We start from the raw sequence: 22,530 nt of genomic DNA, 5'->3' as shown, positions 1-22,530 counted from the left end.
GAAAAGTTCTGGTGGCGAGAATGGGAGGAGGCGACAAGGGGGCTAGAGAGCTGGAGGTCTTGGGAGGATGAGGCGAATGATTAGGTGTCAAAAACTATGAATCAGACTGAGACAGAAGTACCGTTTTTAATCACACTTGTTTTAATAATAAAAAGGTGAACAGAGTAGGCGTAGTCAAAACATTGCCAGAGTTCAGTAACCAGATCGGGTAGTCGGCCAAGCCAATGTCCAAGAGCCAGCGATAAAGGTAGTAGTACAGCAAGCAGGATCTGTAGCCATAGGGAATGTCAGTCAAGTAGGTCTTCAACAGGAACGCAGGAGAAAGTCTCTTGTGATGTTAACACAGGCGAAGGCAAAGAGCAAATGAACTGGAAGGCTTTAAGTAGGCAGAGCTGATGAGCAGGATCATCAACAGGTGGATCACTGTGGAGAGATGGGAGCTGGCAATTAGCTGACAGCTGAGCTGCCAGCACAGAGGAGGAAGGGCTAAGCCCAGCCCCAACATTAGGTTGGTATTTTGAGACTAGATTGGTGATGTAGCTGGGAGCAGAGTTGTGGATGGCTTTGTAAGTTGTTAGTATTTTTAATTTCATTTGGGTGAGCGGGAGCCAATGGAGGGATTGACACAGAGAAGTAGCAGACACTGAGCGGTTGGTAAAATAAACGAGCAAGACGGCAGCATTCATAACAGACTGAAGGGGGGGGGTAGTCTATGAAAAGGTAAGCCAATGAGGAGGGAGTTGCAGTAGTCAAGGCGGAAGATGACCAGGGAGTGAATTTTAGGAGCTTAGTAGTGTCATTGGTTAGAAAGGGACGTATTTTGGAGATGTTGTGGAGGTTGAGGCGGCAAGATTTGGACAGTTAATGGATGCAGGGCCAAAAGGATAGATCAGAGTCCAGGATTATACCTAGAACAATGGAATGCAGGAATGGGCTGATAGTTGTGCCATCGAGAGATCAGGGAAAGGGGCAAGTAGGAGAGGAAAAATTATGAGCTTGGTTTTGGATCAATTGAGTTTGAGGAAGTGTTGTGACATCCAGCCTGATATGTCTGTTGGTCAATTAGCGATGCGTGAGGAGATTGGTGGAGTGAGCTGAGAGGTAGAGAGGTAAATTTAGGTGTCATCGGCGTAGAGATGGTATTGGAAGCCATGAGATGCTATCAGCTGACCCATATTTACTTGGGTAGAATAAAATATGTACCCGTGAGTGGACACTACCAGAAAACAACTTACTAAGGTGGCTTTTAGAAACAACTAGGAGCAAGCATAGGTTGGCTTCTATTGGATAGCCCCTGATGGTATGTTTTTTGTAAATGATGTGACCAATACAGTTTTTGGCTCCTAAAACCAGATTCAGTTTTGTGCGAGAGCAGAAGTTCTCTGTATATGTTTTATCACATATGAGTAATGTTTACTACCCACATTTTGATGTGACATCAAGCACTACAATATGTCTTTCTATTACCCTGCCTGATTCCAAATTGTACAGTAGTCAAAATTTTGGTTCCTGTATTCTCACTCCAAAAAAGTGATTTCTTAAAACAAATCCAAGGCATAATTTATGGCCAAGCAAACAAATTATTGCTAGAATATTATATAGCAAGGAAATTTATATTGGGATTTATATGCTAGCACAACTGACCCATCAGCGTGTTGCTAGTGTCAATTGCACCATGTGGAAGCAACAAGAGGGTCACATGAGCAGCAATTGTTTTAGGTTGTTGGGAAATCTCAATGGGCGATAATTACTTTTCTAAGAAAAGTGTAAATCATGTATGCGCCATTGCATTGTTCTACTAAAGGCAAATAATCTTCACTTCTCCAGGGAACTTCGCAAGGGAATTAAATGGTGGTGACGCTCTGCTGTCTTCCATCATCCGATTACAAGAAATAAATTGCAAATTTTTTTTGTCCTTGCATGTGATTTGGGTATTTTTTGCAAAGTTAGGCCTCGTACACACGATAGGTTAAACAGAGGACAACGGTCTGATGGACCGTTTTCATCGGTCAAAACCGATCGTGTGTGGGCCCCATAGGTTATTTAACCATCGGTTAAAAAAAAGCCAACTTGCTTTAAATTTAACCGATGGATTCCTAACCGATAGGTCAAAACCGATCGTTAGTAGGCACGACCATCGGTTAAAAATCCACGCATGCTCAGACTCAAGTCGACGCATGCTTGGAAGCATTGAACTTCATTTTTTTCAGCACGTCGTTGTGTTTTACGTCACCGCGTTCTGACACGATCGGTTATTTAACCGATGGTGTGTGGGCGTGACGGACCATCAGTCAGCTTCATCAGTTAACCTATGACAACGGTCCTTCAGACCGTTCTCGGATGGACTGATCGTGTGTACGAGGCTTTACATTTCACCACATTTGGGGGTGAATTCCCTTGGCAAATGAACAGCCTATTTGCCTTCAGTATTTCAACCCCATTGTGTCAGCTGGCCTGAGTTGAAAATGAACATTGAGGCGTGTTTAAGAACAAGCAAGGATAGGTCTGTTTTAATGCACATGGAGACCTTACAATGCTAGCAATACACCTTTCTGGAGTTTATTGGCTAGATTCAGCAAGATTGCCTTAACTTTAAGGCGGCGTAGCTTAGCGTGTTTAGGCTACGCCGCTGTAAGTTAGCAAGGCAAGTACTTGATTCTCAAAGTACTTGCCTGCTAAGTTACGGCGGCGTAGCCTAAAGCGGGCGGGCGTAAGGGCGCCTAATTCAAATTTGTCTGAGGGGGCGTGTTTTATGAGAATGAGACTTGACCCGACGTGATTGACGGTTTATTTTAACTGCGCATGTGCCGGGCGCCTACATTTCCCAGTGTGCATTGCGGCTAAGTCCGCCGCACGGGCCTATTGATTTCGACGTGGACGTAAACTACGTAAATCCCTATTCGCGGACGACTTACGCAAACAACGTGAACATTTCGAAGCGGGAACAGCGGCCATACTTTAACATTACTATTCCAACTATTTGATGGAATAACTTTAGGCCTGCTAATGCGTTACGTAAACGGCGTAAATGTACTGCGGCGGCCGGGCGTACGTTCGTGAATAGGTGTATCTACTGATTTACATATTCTACACCGACCGCAATGGAAGCGCCACCTAGTGGCCAGCCTAAATATTGCAACCTAAGATAGGACGGCGCAAGCCGTCGTATCTTAGATATGTTTAAGCGTATCTCTGTTTGAGAATACACTTCAACATAGGTCGGCGCAGATTCTGAGTTAGGTCGGCGTATCTACTGATACGCCGACCTAACACTACCTGATTCTAGCTATATCAGTTTAAAATCCTTACATCACCTTTCCAATTGCATCTCTGCCTGGGCCTTGCACAGTAATCAGTTTCACATTGTGAAAATTCTTGCATTGTTTAATCGAGCAATCTGACACTGATCTATGCACAACAGCAGCAGCTAATTAGTTATATTATCTGCCCATTGTTTTACAGCAATGTGGAAAAGAAAAAAAAAAAGAATGACAAACCATCAAGACTTGGCGATGAAAGCTACTGAGATAATAACTACAATTACACAGTCTGTGGACTGTTATTGTAACAGTAAAAATTGGCACTTTTGGGCAACCTTCTTATCTGTGGGAATTGATTAAAGTGCGCCCCTTTGTTCATGAACAGTTGTTTTAGAAAGTGTAAAAAGAGAATTGTCATGCAGTAAACATCTTGAGAAACCTACCAAGAAACTTTAGATTATCATTGTCTGATCAGCCATGCTATGAAAGGAATGGTAGATGATTGTATAGTTCATGGACGCCAAGTGTCCTCTTCATACACTCCCTAGTTCACAGGAGCAAATCAAGTGCCTGAAAATGATTTTCCTGGCCGATTACTATAATTCCTATGAAATAACACCAGAATCAACTTTGCCCACCAGAATCAACCTGCCCTTTAAGCCAACACGAGCGTGCTTGATTATATCACAGTTAATCTACGCGCGGATTGTGCCGTTTCCTGTTAACTAATAAGAACTTCAGTTGCTTCTGGGAGCAACTGGGAAATCTCAAATGAACAACTTTCAAAAAAAAGAATCCTTTTTGGTATTGGGAAGGAATGATCTTTTTTTTGCTATGTCATGTCAATGATGAGTACAGTACAAGAACAGTCTGGTATGTAGAAATGCTCAAAGTCAACTTGAAGGACAAGCCCATATTTGTTTTTAAGATCTCAAAAGACTGTCAATGTTTGATCTTGTTTTCTACCAACATTATTATCAAGTGATTTTCAAGCAGTGCCACAGTTACCAAGCAATACTGAGTGCCAATATACAGTATAGAAGACATTTGGGAAACATTTGTGATATTTCTCACTGTAGTGGTAAACTCATGCAAACATTTAAAGTGGATGTAAAGCCACTCTCATCCTTTCTAAACTACTGCCATAGTGCTGATCTATAAGGATATACATGCCTCCTGCATGTATCCTTACCTGTCAAATGTCTCCCCTCTGTCTGTCATAAGAACTGAAAAACTGCAGATTCTGTGAGTGGATCTGTTGTCTGGAGCTCGGTGGGTGGATCTGTTGTCTGGAGCTCGGTGGGTGGATCTGTTATCTGGAGCTCGGTGGGTGGATCTGTTATCTGGAGCTCGGTGGGTGGATCTGTTGTCTGGAGCTCGGTGGGTGGATCTGTTATCTGGAGCTCGGTGGGTGGATCTGTTGTCTGGAGCTCGGTGGGTGGATCTGTTGTCTGGAGCTTGGTGGGTGGATCTGTTGTCTGGAGCTTGGTGGGTGGATCTGTTGTCTGGAGCTCGGTGGGTGGATCTGTTGTCTGGAGCTCGGTGGGTGGATCTGTTGTCTGGAGCTCGGTGGGTGGATCTGTTGTCTGGAGCTCGGTGGGTGGATCTGTTGTCCGGAGCTCGGTGGGTGGATCTGTTGTCCGGAGCTCGGTGGGTGGATCTGTTGTCCGGAGCTCGGTGGGTGGATCGAATATACGCTACGCCGACGCAGCGCAGAGAGGCAAGCACAGTATTCAGGAAGCCATTGCTCCCACTCGCTCTCAAATCTACGCTGGGTTTCCTCGGCGTAAGCCAGTGTAGGTGGAAGTGGGCGTGAGCCATGCTAATAAGGTGTGACCCCATGCAAATGGTGGGCCAAGCGCCATAGAAGTACTTAAAATGAACGGCGCATGCGCCGTCCCGTGGCCGCATCCCAGTGTGCATGCTCAGAATCATGTCGAAACAACTGCCTAAGATACATCGAATCACTGCCTACGACGTGAACGTAACCTACGCCTAGTCATATTCACGTACAACGTAAACGACAAAGGATACAACGGCTTGTGTTCCCTGGTCCATACCTTTGCATGAGTTGCGCCTCCTATATGGGGAATAACTTTACGCTGGACGTACGACTTACGCAAACTGTGTATATTATGCGCCGGGCGCAAGTACGTTCGTGAATTGGCGTATCTTCCTCATTTGCATATGTGCATAGAAAATCAATGGGAATGACAAATGCGCCCAGCGTAAATATGCGCCCACGATACGACGGCGTAGGCAAGTTACGTCGGTCGTAGGAAGCCTATTTTTAGGCGTATCTCAGATTGTGGGCACGGTGCACAGATACGATGGCACATAGTTACACTTACGCGGCGTATCTCGAGATACATCGGCGTAAGTGCTTTATGAATTCGGGCCATAATGTATTGAGGATATGGGAGTTGAGAATAGAGTCATACACAATACCATTTTTCTGGTTTGCAATAACTGAAAATGGTTACAAAGAGAGTGAAGGAGATTTGCTTTTCTTTGTGGGATGGGGCACTATACTAAAATTCTACACAGGGTACTACACAAGGCCAGCTTTGGGTATTACTGATCATTTTTAGTCTGCACACCCTCCTATAAGCCTTTCATTTTCTTTATATGTATATTTTTACTGTTCTTTTCTCTGGTGTCTGATGTTTCCGTGGTAACGGTATGGGCAATGCTGTGCTCTAGGGAAACATTCATTTAACCTTGGCACTGGGAATTTCAGCTAAAATCAACCTTACTGTCAAAAAACAAAACAAAAAAACAGCACGTTCTTCCTTCATTTAGAAGCAGGTAGATGGCACTTAAATATTTGCCAACATGGAAATCAATTTCAAATCCTGAACATGTTACTCTATGGTTTTAATTTAGATGTTTTTGATTTGGACTGAACATCTTATTCTCCAAAATTCATGAATTCAAAATATAAGTCAGCACTAGAATTCTCAGGGATTTAGCCAAGTGGTTTCTTGTGAAGACTATGGAGCCTGGAGCCCATTGCAACCTTTCTAAACGGGTCTCTGAACATTTCCAGGTAGTTATTGTGCTTTAAAGTGCTTGGAAGTGTCACCTACTATTGTTCCGTTCATTATTATTATTTTCTTTTAACGTTTAAGGAGGTATTTATCTGCAAAACATAGACAAAATCCGACATCTATTCATAGTTCCTAATACCAAGGTTTGCTCAGCAATTAGGATTTCCCATAAAAGAAGGCCACATGCAGTGGTCATTGATTCAAGATGTACCAGAAGGAAATAATAAGCACTTCCAGTTTTCATGATCTCTTGTTATCACACAAGAGATTTTCCAGCATTTTGTGAAATAATTGTGCAACTGATAACTACTCGTTCCTCTTTCTATTGAGCATGCAAAGACCTGTTCCCTTTTCTGTGAAGCAAAGAGTATAAACCTTTATCTGATCATGTGATTTCTGCTTACATGGAGAAGCATCAAGTCCAAACTTTGATACTCCATTTTTGCATTGATCAAGTACCTAAATCTTCAGCAATAAGGCTTGCACTGAAGGGGATCTGGAGGAAAAAAAATTCCCTACAAATAGTTCACTTTTTTTAATAACAGTTGGGCTCAGTTCCATATTAGGTACCTTTTGGATATTGGTATAAAACAGGGGGAACCATGCTCAAATACACTTGTAAAAATATAACTATATAATATAACTCAAAGAACTTGGTGTATGAAATTAAAGATTATTAACAAAAGGTATAATAATAAATATATTCCTAGTTAAATAATATCCATAAGTCCAAATCAAACAAATTATTCCACAACCACAATTCTCCACTTTAGAAGTGCCCAAACTATGAATCTATGTGAAAATCCGACAAAACTGATCTCGCGGACCGACTTTCCTCATTGAACAACGAAGAAATAGAGAACATGTTCTCTATTCGGCCCGACGAGTTCCTCGTCGGCTTCCTCGCTGAAAAGTGTACACACGACCGAGTTTCTCGGCAGAATCCAGCTCCAATCAAGTTTCTGGCTGAATTCTGCCGAGAAACTCGGTCGTGTGTACGGGGCCTAATAGTAAACAATAGCCAAACTGTTGCCGCTGGGAGGAATAGTGCCCCTTTTTTGTTAGTGGAAGGAATTATGTTCCAGCATTGGTGTTAGTGGAAAGAATAGTGCCCCATTGTTGGTGTCAGTGGCATAAATGATGCCCCATTGTTGGTGTCATTGGCAGGAATAATGCCTCAAGGGCCGGATAAAGGTAAACAAAGGGCCACATCCAGCCCCAATGCCACAGTTTGGAGACCACTGCCCAAGAGCAAGGACAGCTCTCACAACTTCTCTTTAGATACACTGCCCAGGATATAATGTCAGTAGTCCCGCAGCTGCTGGTGTTCTCCCTCCCTTGTGTGCAAGCGAACCGACAGGTCTCAGCTCTTCGCCCGAAATGACTGGTGTCAGCGCTTCACCCAAAGACTGAAGCAAAGCACCGAGACCTGTCAATTCTAATGAAGCATTGAGACCTGTCAGTTCACTTGTACACAAGGGAAGGTGAGCAGCAGCAACTGCAGGTCCTGACATTTTATCCTGAGCATTGTTTAAAGAGAAACAGTAAAAGCTTTCCCCACTCTTGGGCATAATCCATGCTAATCAAGATTTTGTGTTTTACAATTGTGAGTATATTTTAGTGTTCTCTATATAGAGAGCACAATTGATTTTTTTTTTTTAATTATCTGTGTTTTAACAATTTAGTGAAGTAAATTGAAATTATTTAATAGAGAGTGGTCTGGCCTTAAAAGTGCATACCTGACCTTTTATGACTTAAGGGTCCAGCAAATAAGGTGAGTGTAGACCCACAAGAGCAGTGGTGACGGTTTTTCACACTGGTTCATAACTTAAGCACTTTTAAAGTGGAGAACTGTGGTGGTGGAATTATTTGTTTGACCTGGAATTATGGGTGTTATATCCAAATGTAATGGATTTCAATGTCCGTAAAAAAAAAAGACTGTTTGTTTTGAATAATATTTTAGCCAAAAAGTGCTTAGTTCTGCACATTAAAGATTTTTAGAGTGGCGTCTCATTTGACTTTCCTAATAACTTTATTCATGTAGGTTTAAACGGGCCCAAATCGTTCTAAACGTATGTTTAACCATGCACTGCTAGCTGTCTCAAAAAACAAATAACAGGTAGTGGGACTTTTTACCTGTTCCCAAACTCTGCATCATGCTACCAGGACCTACTGTGGTCAGTCAGTCTATATTTGCTGATACGTGAATAGTTGAGTTTTCAATTTTTTTTTATTCAAATCTTAACCTCTTGACCACTGGGCACTTAAACCCCTTTCCTAACCAGACCAGTTTTCAGCTTTCGGTGCTCTCACAATTTGAATGACAATTACTCGTCATACAACATTGTGCCCATCTGAAATTTTTGTCCTTTTTTTCCCACAAATAGAGCTTTCTTTTGGTGGTATTTGATCACCTCTGGGTTTTTTATTTTTTGCGCTATAAAAGAAAAAAACACTGAAAATTCTGTAAAATTCAAAAAAAATTCTCGTTTCTGTCATATTAGCAGGTATTGCAGAGTATGGGGGGGGGGGGGTATTGCAGAGTATGGGGGGGGTATTGCAGAGTATTGGGGGGGTATTGCAGAGTATTGGTGGTATTGCAGAGTATTGCGCAGGGAGAGATGGCTGGATCTGTGACTGCATTTGTCACAGATCCAGCCCACAGCAGCTGCTGCTGCTTCCGCTCTCCCCCCTCTCCTCTCACACTGTACCGATCGGTACAGAGAGGAGAGGGAGGAACCGGCGTCATGACGTGACGCCGGTTTGTTTACAAGTGATCGCTCCGTCATTTGACGGAGCGATCACGTGGTAAACGGCCGCTATCAGTGGCAATTTACCGCGATCTGTGATGCGCCGGGTCTTCTAGACCCGGTGCTCACAGATGATTCCGGGAGCGCGCCCCAGGTGGCGCGCGAGTGAAGGATTCTGGGAGGACATCCCAGGGACGTCCTCCCAGAATAACTCCACCGCGCTGTAGACGTCTTTTGTCTATGGCGCGGTGGGGAAGTGGTTAAGGAAAGATTTTACAACCAGTTGAAAGATATCTGTGCAACAATAAGCACTTTCAGTATTCAGAAATACATATTATTGCCCTTAGGGTAAAGTCCTACATGGCCTGAGCCCACCTGACCACCTCAAGCAGTGCAAAATTGTGTGCATCGCTTGTAAAGATAGTGTTGTATTTGGTCGCTAAAAGCTTTAGTTGAGCTTGAACTCCAAATGTGTGAGTGCATTTAATAACTTGAGCATCTACCAAACCATCCATATATCTATGTATCCATGAGACTGATAATGAGGTACATTTGCCTGTATAAAAAGCAATACATTGAAATGCATGCCAGTAAAAGAAAATGATTTAGTGCATCCTGTTGTCTTTAGTTACAAGCCATTTCAGTCCGTGATTTGCAGATGTTTAATAGCATCACATGCAGCAAAGTATCAACTTTGTTTCAGATATTATTCCTCATGAATTTATGGATTGAACCAGACACTGGGGTTGATTTGCTAAAACTTTAAAGTGCAAAATTTGGTGCAGTTGTGCATAGAAGCCAATCGGCTTCCATTTTTTTTCTTGTCAAAGCTTAATAGGACAAGCTGAAGTAAAGCCACGTACACACGACCATTTTTCATGTCATGGAAAAAACAACGTTTTTCTTGACGTGATACTTATCAAGCCTGCCTTGCATGCACACGATCGTGAAAAAAAAATGCTCGAGCAAAGCGCGGTGACGTACAACACGTATGACGGCACTGTAAAGAGGAAGTTCCATTCGGATGGCGACACCCTTTGGGCTGATTTCGTGTTAGTAAAAGTTTGGTGGGAGACGATTCGCGCTTTTCAGTCTTTGTGCGTTTCAGTCTGTTACAGCGTGACGAATGTGCTATCTCCATTACAAACGCTAGTTTTACCAGAACGAGTGCTCCCGTCTCATAACTTGCTTCTGAGCATGCACTTTTTTTTCCCGACGTTAAAGCCTACAACATGCTCTAATTTTTCTCGCTGTTTTTCACGTCGTGAAAAACAGCGAGAAAAATTAGAGCATGTTGTAAATTTTTAATGCCCATTTTTCACGTCGAGAAAATGCTCTGGAGCCTACAAACAATCGTTTTTAATGACCAATTTAAAAAATTGCATTTTTCACGTCATGAAAAATAGTGGTGTGTACGCGGCATTAGAAAGTGACTACAATGCACAGCTGCACCAGATTTTGCTCGCTACAGTTTTAGTAAATAAACACAAACGTGTACACCGTTTATCAAGCTTGATTGCTTTGGCACCCTTAAATGTCCATGTGCACGAGGCCTGGACAGATCAATGCCTCTGAGCATAAGTGGGCAAATTCTGTCAGTTGTCTATTTGCCATTCTAGTAATTGTAAGGCACTTTTAAGCCTTGTAAACAGTACAAGAAGCATTTGGCACGCATTCTTTATACATGAGTACTGCTCCCCCCCCCCCCACAAGACTGGAGTGTGAAATAGCGTATCAAGCTGAATGGCTCAATACATGTGGCCTTTTTAGTGAAACATTCACTTTGCTTTGTACTGTGCCGGTTGCAGGAACCATTGTCTTGCTTCTGGCAATGCGGGTTGGTCTGGCTGAGGGTTTTAATTTGGGATAGAAGGGAACCACGCAGACTTTGAATGTGCTAATGCATCCAGGAAAAGTGTTTTCTCTCATCATGAAGAGGGGAAAATAGGACTTCAAAAATGTCGAGTTCTCGCTATTAAACACACATTGAGGTTGATTTACTAAAGGCAAATATACTGTGAACTGCAAGTGCACTTGCTCTAGATCTGAGGGGAAACTCTCAATTTATGGAAAGCTCTGCTGATTTCTATCATCCAATCACGTGCATGCAAAAATGCTGTTTTTTCACACTACTGTACCTTCAAACCATCACGCCTCTTCTCTTTTGTTTTCTAACTCTCATTACGCAATATCTGTATTATCTGAGTTGCATATATCCAGGTTTTATGAAACCCATGCTTCCAAGTGTCAAATCGCACAAGTTCATTAAAAAAACAGAGGGCCAGATTCAGGTACGGCGGCGCATCTTTGAGGCGGCGTAGTGTATCCTATTTACGCTACGCCGCCTTAAGTCAGAGAGGCAAGTGCTGTATTCTCAAAGCACTTGCCTCCTAAGTTACGGCGGCGTCGCGAAAATGGGGCCGGCGTAAGCGCGCGTAATTCAAATGAAGATGAGGGGGGCACGTTTTATTTAAATGAATGGTGACCCGACGTGATTGACGTTTTTTACGAACGGCGCATGCGCCGTCCGTGTACATATCCCAGTGTGCATTGCGGCAAAGTACGCCGCAAGTACGTATTGGTTTCGATGTGAACGTAAATTACGTCCAGCCCCATTCACGGACGACTTGCGCAAACGACGTAAAATTTAGACACGGGAACGACGGCCATACTTAACATTGGCGTTCATGAATCGGCGTATCTACTCATTTGCATATTCTACGCCAAACTCAATGGAAGCGCCACCTAGCGGCCAGCAGAAATATTGCACCCTAAGATACGACGGCGCAGGCTGTCGTATCTTAAGTAGGTTTAAGTGTATCTCAGTTTGAGCATACACTTAAACATACGACGGGCTTAGATTCCAAGTTACGTTGGCGTATCTACTGATACGCCGGCGTAACTCTTTGTGAATCTGGCCCAGAGACTTCAGAATTTTTTTATTTTATTTTTTCTTCTCCACTCTGCATATCCACTACACATGGTTATTATTTGATGTCTCTTATTTCTGCATACCTTGTAAATCATTTTCTTGTACTTTGTGTGTATTTGCTTTTAATTCAGCACTTTTAGTATTGTCTTTTTCTAGTGTAGAAAATACTCATTGTTCCATTTCAGTTTTCTGTATTTTCATTCAATGTTGTGACTTTTGATGTAGTAGGCAACTATGAACTGGTTGTTGTATTTATGATTTTGTGTAGCCCTGAAGAATGGTGAGCCTGTTGCATGTTTGAAAAGTGATGGCTTCTCTCCATTTTCTACCAAGAAATTGATTCCCAAAAATACTCTCACGTTCTTTCTGTCATCCCTCATCTTTTTTTTTTTTTTGCTTATGGTACCTTTTGAAGGGCCCCACCGATCTGTCCCCCCATGAGTAAAGCAGCTTTAATTCTGAAATCCACTACAAGCAATTATTCTGTAACTACTTGAGCCACGTGTTTTCATACTTGATTCTTGGTGTGCTTTGTGTATTGCTTCCAGGTCTGTGCAGTCATCTTTTGTGAAACTTTGCCTCTGTGCAGGAACCTCCTGTAACAAAGACCAGTCACTGCTGCTCTCTACTTGTGCAAGGGGACTGGTCTTTTTTCCCCTCCTTTTAGTTTTTTGCAGTTGCTGTAGTTGGTGGACGTGCTGGGTCCTTCCCAAGAGCTCTACTGTCTATGTTCAGCACAGTGTTGACTGCAGCATTAATTTAACAAGGAAATTTCTCAGTTTGCAATGGCATTTGGTGCACACAAAGTGGATTTATATCCTTACTGGCTATTGAGGAATTTATTTAAATGAAAGGAATTCAGCTTGAAAAAGACTCCCTTACCTACCTAAATTCTTACACATTGCAAGTTCCGAGGAATTACAACCTACTGTAAACCGAGTCTAAAGGCAAAGAACACAGACCTATCAGGACGAGTGCTTTGAAATTTTTTGGCCTCCCACACAGGGCTTTTGTTAAAATGATTCTAAAGAAATACATAAAAAAAAAGGTTATACCTACCTGATCTGTGCAGTGGTTTTGCAAAGAGCAGTCCCGATCTTCTTTTTGGTTCCCCATAAGCAGTCCTTGCTCCTTCCCTGTGCCAAGTGCCCCAATAGCAAGCCACATGAGCCACGCCCCTGTAAAATTGTTCATTCACACACAGAGCGGCTCAGCCTCGCCCTCCACGCTTTACTCATTGGCGGACGCTGTGATTGCTGTGTGGGGCAATGAGGAGAGAGAGACCCCGGAGAGCCACTGCTCTTATGCACATCACTGGATCGAGATGGGGCTCAAGCAAGTGTAAAGGGGGGGAGTAGCTGCACCAAGGTTTTTTTGCCTTAATGCATAGCATGCATTAAGGTAATAAAAAAATCTGACTTTAGAACCACTTTAACCTCTTGCCGACCGCGCTATAGCAAAAATACTGCTACAGCGCGGTCGAGTTATTGTGACAGGACGTCCCTGGGACGTCCTCGTGCACTTCCGCGTTTGCGCGTCCCCTGGGGCGCGCTCGCGGAAGTGTCCGTGCTCGCCGGGTCTAGAAGACCCGGCGGATCACGGTAAATTGCCGCGAATCGCGGCTGTTTACCACGTGATCGCTCCGTCAAATGACGGAGCGATCACTTGTAAACAAACCGGCGTCATTTGATGACGCCGGTTCCTCCCTCTCCTCTCTGTACCGTTCGGTACAGTGCGAGAGGAGAGGAGAGGGGGGGGGGAGCGCGGGGTGTCAGCAGTTCTGTGGCTGGATCTGTGACAACTGCAGTCACAGATCCAGCCATCCCTCCCAGCTCAGCAATACTCTGCCATACTCTGCAATACCCCATACTCTGCCATACTCTGCATACTCTGCATACTCTGCCATACCCCATATTCTGCCATACTCTGCATACTCTGCCATACCCCATACTCTGCCATACTCTGCATACTCTGCCATACCCCATACTCTGCATACTCTGCCATACCCCATACTCTGCATACTCTGCCATACCCCATACTCTGCAATACCCCATACTCTGCCATACTCTGCATACTCTCCCATACTCTGCCATACTCTGCATACTCTGCAATACCCCGTTATTCTGCCATACCCCGATACTCTGCCATACCCCGATACTCTGCCATACCCCGATACTCTGCCATACCCCGATACTCTGCCATACCCCGATACTCTGCCATACCCCGATACTCTGCCATACCCCGATACTCTGCATACTCTGCCATACCCCATACTCTGCCATACCCCATACTCTGCCATACCCCATACTCTGCCATACCCCATACTCTGCCATACCCCATACTCTGCCATACCCCATACTCTGCCATACCCCATACCCTGCCATACCCCATACCCTGCCATACCCCATTACTCTGCCATACCCCGTTACTCTGCCATACCCCGTTACTCTGCCATACCCCGATACTCTGCCATACCCCGATACTCTGCCATACCCCGATACTCTGCCATACCCCGATACTCTGCCATACCCCGATACTCTGCCATACCCCATACTCTGCAATACCCCATACTCTGCAATACCCCATACTCTGCAATACCCCGATACTCTGCAATACCCTGCGCAATACTCTGCAATACCCTGCGCAATACCCCAATACCCTGCGCGATACTCTGCAATACCCAAATACTCCGCAATACCCACAATACTCTGCAATACCCCCAATACCCCAATACTCTGCAATACCCAAATACTCCGCAATACCCCAATACTCCGCATATATAATGTTTTGGGGTTCTATGTAGTTTTCTAGCAAATAAATTGTGATTTTTCCATGTAGGAGAGAAATGTCAGAATTGGCCTGGGTGTTCCAGAACGCCTGATGGCGCTCCCTGCATGTTGGGCCTCTGTATGTGGCCACGCCGTGTAAAAGTTGCACACATGGGGTATCGCCATACTCGGGAGGAATAGCAGAATGTGTTTTGGGGTGTCATTTGTGGTATGCATATGCTGTGTGTGAGAAATAACCTGCGAATATGACAGAAACAAGTTTGTTTTTTGTTTTTTTACAGAATTTTCGGTCGTTTTTCTTTTATAGCGCAAAAAATAAAAAACTCAGAGGTGATCAAATACCACCAAAAGAAAGCTCTATTTGTGTGAAAAAAAGGACAAAAATTTCAAATGGGTACAATGTTGTATGACGGAGTAATTGTCATTCAAATTGTGAGAGCACCGAAAGCTGAAAATTGGTCTGGTCAGGAAGGGGGTTTAAGTGCCCAGTGGTCAAGAGGTTAAAGCATGCACAAGGCCTAGCAAAAAACACAGGACCATCAAACTGAGGGGGGAAGCAGAACAATTAAAGTAATATAGTCATCCCATATGCAGCTGGAGTGTGTGGAAAAAGTCAGAAGGATCTCTTAACAAGCAAAGTAACCTGGTATGTGCAGTGAAGTGGGGAATGTAAAGACCTGAACATTAACCACTTGCTTACTGGGCACTTAAACCCCCCTCCTGCCGAGACCAATTTTCAGGTTTCAGTGTTCTCACTCTTTAAATGACAATTGCGCGGTCATACAACACTGTACCCAAATGAAATTCTTATGACTTTTTTTCCCACAAATAGAGCTTTCTTTTGGTGGTATTTGATGACCTCTGCGGTTTTTATTATTTTTTAATAAAAAAAAAAATGCAGAATAAAAAAAAATACAAAACCCTTTTATATATTATACAATTTTGCAAACTGGTAATTTTTCTCCTTTATTGAAGTACGCTGATGAGGCTGTACTGAAGATAGGTGGCTACTGAGAATTGGCACTGATAGGTGGCACTAATAGGTGGCACTGATAGGTGGCACTGATAGCTGGCAGTGATGGGGACTGATAGGTGGCAGTGATGGGGACTGATAGGTGGCAGTGATTGGCACCACTGGTGGGCATTGATAGGTGACACTTGTAGGCATTGATAGGTGGCACTGGTGGTCACTCTGGACACTGGCAGGCGGTACTGGTGGGCACTGATAAGGCGGATGTGCCTCTTCCACTGGGGACCCAGATCCCTTACACAAATGCCGGTGATCGGCTTTTTTTTCTCCTCGCGCTGTCAGCATGAGGAGAAAAAAACGGTTACTGAGCTTTGTTTACATCACGTAATCAGCTGTCATTGGCTGACAGCTGATCACGTGGTAAGGAGCCGGAAACGGTGATCACAGTGCGCGCCCTGCAGGGGGCGCGCAGGGTGCGTGCAAAGGGAAGGACCTCTATTGACGGCCTCCCGGAAATTCAGGTCTGCGCTGTAGCCGTCATTCGGCTATAGCGCGGACGCCTAGTGGTTAACCCCCTGTACACATGAGCCGAATGTCGGGAGACATCGGCCTGTTTAATAAAAAACAGCCGACATTCGGCCCATGTGTATGGCAGCCAGTCCAACAAAAGCCAACCGGCTCCCAATGGCTGAGAGTGCTGATCGGAGGGTTCTGGCGGTGGGACCATCCCCCTTTCAGAAAACAACAGCTCAGCGGGGTGGGAGATCGTTGGTACAGCAGCTCCGACCGGAAGCTGACAGTTTTGTTTTTGTTCAATCTGCTGGGTTCAATGGAAAAAACTTGGTGTGTACAAGACTTAAAGGGGCTGCAAAGGTAAAATAAAAATTCCCTAAATAGCTTCCTTTACCTTAGTGCAGTCCTCCTTCACTTACCTCACCCTTCGATTTTGCTGTTAAATGTCCTTATTTCTTCTAAGAAATCCTCACTTCCTGTTCTTCTGTCTGTAACTAGACACCGTAGTGCAAGGCTTTCTCCCTGGTGTGGAGAAAGCCTCTTGAGGGGGCGAGCAGAAGTGTCAGGACGCCCACACACCGCTCCTTTCTCTATCTGCAAAGTAGAGAGTGTCCTGACACTCCTGCTCACCCCCTCCTCCCTCAAGAGGCTTTCTCCACACCAGGGAGAAAGCCTTGCATTACTGTGTGGAGTTACAGACAAAAGAACAGGAAGTGAGGATTTCTCAGAAGAAATAAGGACATTTAAAAGCAAAATCGAAGGATGAGGTAAGTGAAGGAGGACTGCACTAAGGTAAAGGAAGCTATTTAGGGAATTTTTTTTTTACCTTTACAACCCCTTTAAGTCTGACAAAGCAGCCTCTCAGGAAATGAATGGCACAACATAGGATGGAAAAAGGCGTGAAAGAAGACATGGATGTCAAACTGGAGCAACCATCACTGAACAGGGGTATTTTGAAAACAATTTACACCTTCAGCCATGTAAATCCAATATTTAACACCTACACAGCATTCTTTACACCAAGGTTAAGATTATGTAACTGTTTTTCGACAATGGCATCTGCCTTTTCATGGTGAGTAGATTAAGATGCAGCGCTGCCGGATGGATATAAATGCTGGGGTATTTTCCTTAAACTCATCAACCTCAATTGTCGTCATAGTCAAGTTCAATGTGACTACTAGATACAATTCCAGATACCATTGCTTTGTCCACTCTGTTCTCTACAATCCTCAGTGGGCATCCTTTTCTTCCCGATTCTCTGAACCGACCACCTAATAACATCCACACAAGATCTCACGTGTGCACCTAAGGCCCCGTACACACGACCAAACATGTATGCTGAAACTGGTCCGCGGGCCAGTTTCAGCATACATGTTCGGTCGTGTGTAGGCGCGAGCGGGCCGAATTCCAGCAAACATTTGCCCGCCGGGCCTTTTCCCAGCGGGCAAATATTCCTGGATGTGTTTTAAAACCGTCCGCTGGAATCCTGCCCGCTCGGACATGTACGGTCGTCAGTACAGACCTACCGTACATGTCCGAGCGCCCGCCGTCCCTCGCAAGCCTTTAAATGGCAGGCCCGCCCACGTCGCCGCGTCATCGTCGCGGCGACGACGCGGACACGCCCCGCGTAGTGTTTACGCGCGGACTTCTGTACGATGGTTAGTACAACTGTACTTGTTTGCTCGTGAGTACCCGGCCTTAGATGTAGCAGCTGTCAGGCTTGAGATCTTGTGGGAGTTCGGAAATTCAGGCTCTGCAGCCTGTGTGATATGTGGATATGCTTTAAGGTGTCATAGAATATAGATCTATTCTTTCAACAACTGAATCATAATTCTAATTACTTCCTTTTATGTAAAATCTGCAGCAGAAAATAACTACATTCTTTTTTTTTTTTTTCTTTTTAGTAGGTATAAATTCTTATCTAAGGGCCCTTTCACATGGGCGGATCAGTAATGATCCGCTCCGTGTGTCCGCAAAAGCTCAGCGGGGATCCTCTGATTCACACTGAAGGCATCAAAACTATGAATTAACACATGTGGAATTATACATAACAATAAAGTGTGAAACAACTGAAAATATATTTCATATTCTAGGTTCTTCAAAGTAGCCACCTTTTGCTTTGATTACTGCTTGGCACACTCTTGGCATTCTCTTGATGAGCTTCAAGAGGTAGTCACCTGGCGCAGCACCCCATCACTCTCCTTCTTGGTCAAATAGCCCTTACACAGCCTGGAGGTGTGTTTGGGGTCATTGTCCTGATGGATGGAATAGAAATTCAAAGACCACAACCAACTATTTAAGAAAAGGAATCTCGGCTAAAAATGAGGATTAATGAAGATTACATTTTGGCAAATTGATGGATTGGGTACACCGTGTTATACCTATAGAAGGAAACTGAAGAACTTGCTATATCCAGATTATAGATGTAATCAATTGCACTCTGCAGACTTTGCATTTTGTAATGAAGTTATGGTTTCATTCCAAGTAAAGATAATGCCTTTGGGAGGTTTCTTCCTAAATATCAACAGCTCAATATCCATATACTTTTTTCTTCCCAAAACGATTGTGCTTTAAACAGGCAAAGCTTCTCAAATATGGTCAGCTTGAAGACAAAATATATGCAGATGAAGGGATGGCGTTTGTTTCTTAATATCCAATGCCAAAATTGTTCGTTTTTTTATAACAATATAGAAACCCTTATGGCGCCCACAGACGATCGGATTTTCCGTCGGAATTCCGCTCAAGCTTAGCTTGCATACACACAGTCACACAAGTTCTCTGAACTTTCGTCCGTCAAGAACGCGGTGACGTGCAACACTACGACGAGCCGAGCAAATTAAGTTCAATGCTTCCGAGCATACTTCGGAATTTTGCGCGTCGGACGATCGGATTTTCCTAATAGGATTTTTTTCATCTGAAAATTTGAGAACCAGCTCTCAATCTTTTGTTGGCGGAAATTCCGACAGTAAAAGTCAGATGGAGCATACACACGGTCGGAATTTCCGTTCAAAAGCTCACGTCGGAATTTCCCCTCGTGTGTATGGGGCATCAGAGAGTTGTGTGTTTTTATTTTTTTATTGCTGTGTCTCAATGGAGAGATTTTCCTTCACACCTGAAAGTGAGAAGAAATCTCTGCAAAGTTGGAGGTAACTCCTGTTAGCTGTTTCTATTTAAAATCTTCCCCTCTACTTTTAATCCAGTTGACAGTGGTCACCAGGACAAATACAGTGAATTTCCCCTGATTTGTTGTTATCAGCAGAATCATTAGAATGAGCTGGCCCGTTTACCTGCTGAATGATGGGTGGAGGAAGCCTAGGCAATCTGTTTCTTCATTCCACTAGGGTTTCAGAAGAAGTGGTTCATAATGTGGGACAACGAGGAGCAGGAAACAAAAATATGATATTTTTGGAGTGAACTCAGGAGTATAAACAAGAGTAGAAGAACATAAATAAGGGTTAAAGTACTTTGCCAGACTACCAAGAAGGAATTCACAACTTTTTTATTTTTTACTTATTTATCTTTAACCACTGTGTTGCTTTAACTGACAATTGCGCGGTCGTGCGATGTGGCTCCTAAACAAAATTGATGTCCTTTTTTTCCTCACAAATAGAGCTTTCTTTTGGTGGTATTTGACCACCTATGCAGTTTTTATTTTTTGCGCTATAAACAAAAATAGAGCGACAATTTTAAAAAAAAAACAATATTTTTTACTTTTTGCTATAATAAATATGCCCAAAAAATCTATAAAAAAAAATTTTTATTTTTCAGTTTAGGCCGATACGTATTCTTCTACATATTTTTGGTAAAAAAATCGCAATAAGCGCTTGATTGGTTTGTGCAAAAGTTATAGCGTCTACAAAATAGGGGATAATTTTATTGCATTTAAATTTTTTTTACTAGTAATGGCGGCGATCTGCGATTTTTATTTTGACCGTTACATTGCGACGGACACATCGGATACTTTTGACACATTTTTGGGACCATTCACATTTATACAGTGATTAGTGCTTTAGGCTGCACTGATTACTGTATAAATGTGACTGGCAGGGAAGGGGTTAACACTAGGGGGCGCTGAAGGGGTTAATATGTTCCCTAATGTGTGATTCTAACTGTAGGGGGAGGGGACTCACAAGGGGAGGAGACCGATGTGTGTTCCTCTGTACTGGGAACACACATCGGTCTCCTCACCTGACAGGACCATGGATCAGTCCTGCCGTGATTGCGTGCAATCGCAGGTGCCCGGCGGACATTGCGGCGCGCGTGCCCCCTAGACGGCTGGGAAGCCCAGGACGTCATATGACGTCCACCCAGGATGGGAGATCCCATCTGTGGACGTCATATGACTATGGGCGGTAGGAAAGTGGTTAAGCATAACATGCCCAATGAGGTGAGTAAAACTGCTTTACCCCATCCCATTGACATAAACAAGCATTAAAAAAAAAAAAGGCACCGTTGAGCCAAGTTTTTACCACCCCCAACCACTACCCTTAACGGGTTCTGGACCGCCCAAAGTACTGCGGACAGGCAGCTCGTGCAGGCAAAGCGCATGCCCGCCAACACCCGCTGTGATTGTACACAGCGGGAGTCTGTCACCAAGTTCCGACCAATGATTCATGGCTGGGACCTGCTGATCGGCTGTGTTTTAACCAGCTCTGTGTTGATAATCAACACGGGGCTCTGTACAGAGGGAGCGATCTCTGTTTCTTATCCCTGCCGTTGATCGGCTTTTCCTCGCTCGCGTCTGACAGTGGTTTGCCTGACAGGGGAGGTCTGCGCTGATTGTTTACCAGTGCAGCCCCCCCATGGATGCCCACACTGGACGTCCAGGGATGCTGCCAGGTCCACCAGGGAAGCCCCCATCATGTGGATGGCCAGGTACGTCCCCCATGGCCACAAGGATTGCCACAACCTTCCCAATATATGCCAATCAGCATCCACAAATGGGCACTGATTGGCACCATTATGGATGCCTGCTAGATCAATGTTGCCCAGCAATGCCACCCACCAGTGTTATCAGTGCCCATCAGTGCAACCCATAAGTACCCATCAGTGCCACCTATGAGTGCCCATCAGTGCCGCATTCCAGTGCCACCTATCAGTGCCCATTGATGCTGCCTATCAGTACCAATCATCAGTGCCACCTCATCAGTGTCGCCTTATCAGTGCCCGTCATTGAAGGAGAAAAAAAATACTTATTTACAAAATCTTATAACCAAAACAAAAGAAAAACATGTCTTTTTTTTTTATTTGTTATGCAAAAAATAAAAACCCCAGCAGTGATCAAAAACCACCAAAAGAAAGCTATATTTGTGGGAACAAAATGATAAAAAATTTGTTTGGGTACAGTGTAGCACGACCGCGCAATTGTCATTCAAAGTGTGACAGCGCTGAAAGCTAAAAATTGGCTTGGGCAGGAAGAGGGTGAAGGTGCCTTGTAGTGAAGTGGTTAAACCAAGGTTTAGTGTCGCTAACATTTGAATGTTGGTTTACTGTAACTTCTTATAGTATCCACTATAAAATATTAAAATTGTTTGTTAAAATCTGTTATTAGCGATCATCGTAATTATCGGGCATTGCTTTTAGCATCGGGCATGATTACTTTAATGCTGAAAGCTTCCGTAATCTGGAGCAAGGAGCTCTGATTGAACTATGGTGTATACTGCTTTGCTTTGCATGCTATAAAAATACATATATCAGTAATATGAAAATCTAGCAGCAGCTGGGTTTGTTTATTATTAATAAATGATGTGGAAATTATTTCTATGCCATTTTTAGCTGGAATTCAGATTGGCAAGTATCCAGTTCTAAGAAAATTCTATTGTTCAACATTTGTTTAATAAAAAATAAAAAAAACTGTAGTTTCCTAATGTTAAGCCAGCTTTCAGTTCCTGTCCTTATTTTATTTAAAGCAAAGTGTATTATTTGACAGTAGGAGTATTTGTATTGGACCTTTCTTACCAGTGATCTGCAGGGTAACCTATTGACGGGAATATTTAAACTATTAGATACATTTAGAAAAGGGAAGTAAGCTTTGTAAGCCATGCTTATAGGCAAACCGACATGGAAAGCTTGACATATGTTTGAAAAAGCCAAACGTGTCTGTTTTTGTTTTGTGACCCCAGTGGGAGTTTTCCCTCCCATTCCTGTCCCTGTGACACCTGTACAATTGTGACCAACCAGGTGCCGTTGTCACTGGGACAGAAAATAACTTCTTGGAGCCATTTTCCAACACAAAGAGGGAAAATCTCTCCGATTAAAGACACAGA

The 22,530-nt window shown here is 43.7% G+C and overlaps 1 protein-coding gene across 4 annotated transcripts in view; it reads left to right on the top strand.

Moving 5' to 3' along the window:
- The window catches only part of LOC120947175 (E3 ubiquitin-protein ligase MARCHF8-like), a 315,449-nt gene that overhangs the window by 226,386 nt on the left and 66,533 nt on the right, over window positions 1–22,530 (top strand). The window lies entirely within an intron of this gene.

Source organism: Rana temporaria, chromosome 8 (genome assembly GCF_905171775.1).
Source record: "Rana temporaria chromosome 8, aRanTem1.1, whole genome shotgun sequence".
In the NCBI taxonomy this organism is placed as follows: Eukaryota; Metazoa; Chordata; class Amphibia; order Anura; family Ranidae; genus Rana; species Rana temporaria.
This window is presented reverse-complemented; position numbering and strand designations above follow the sequence as displayed.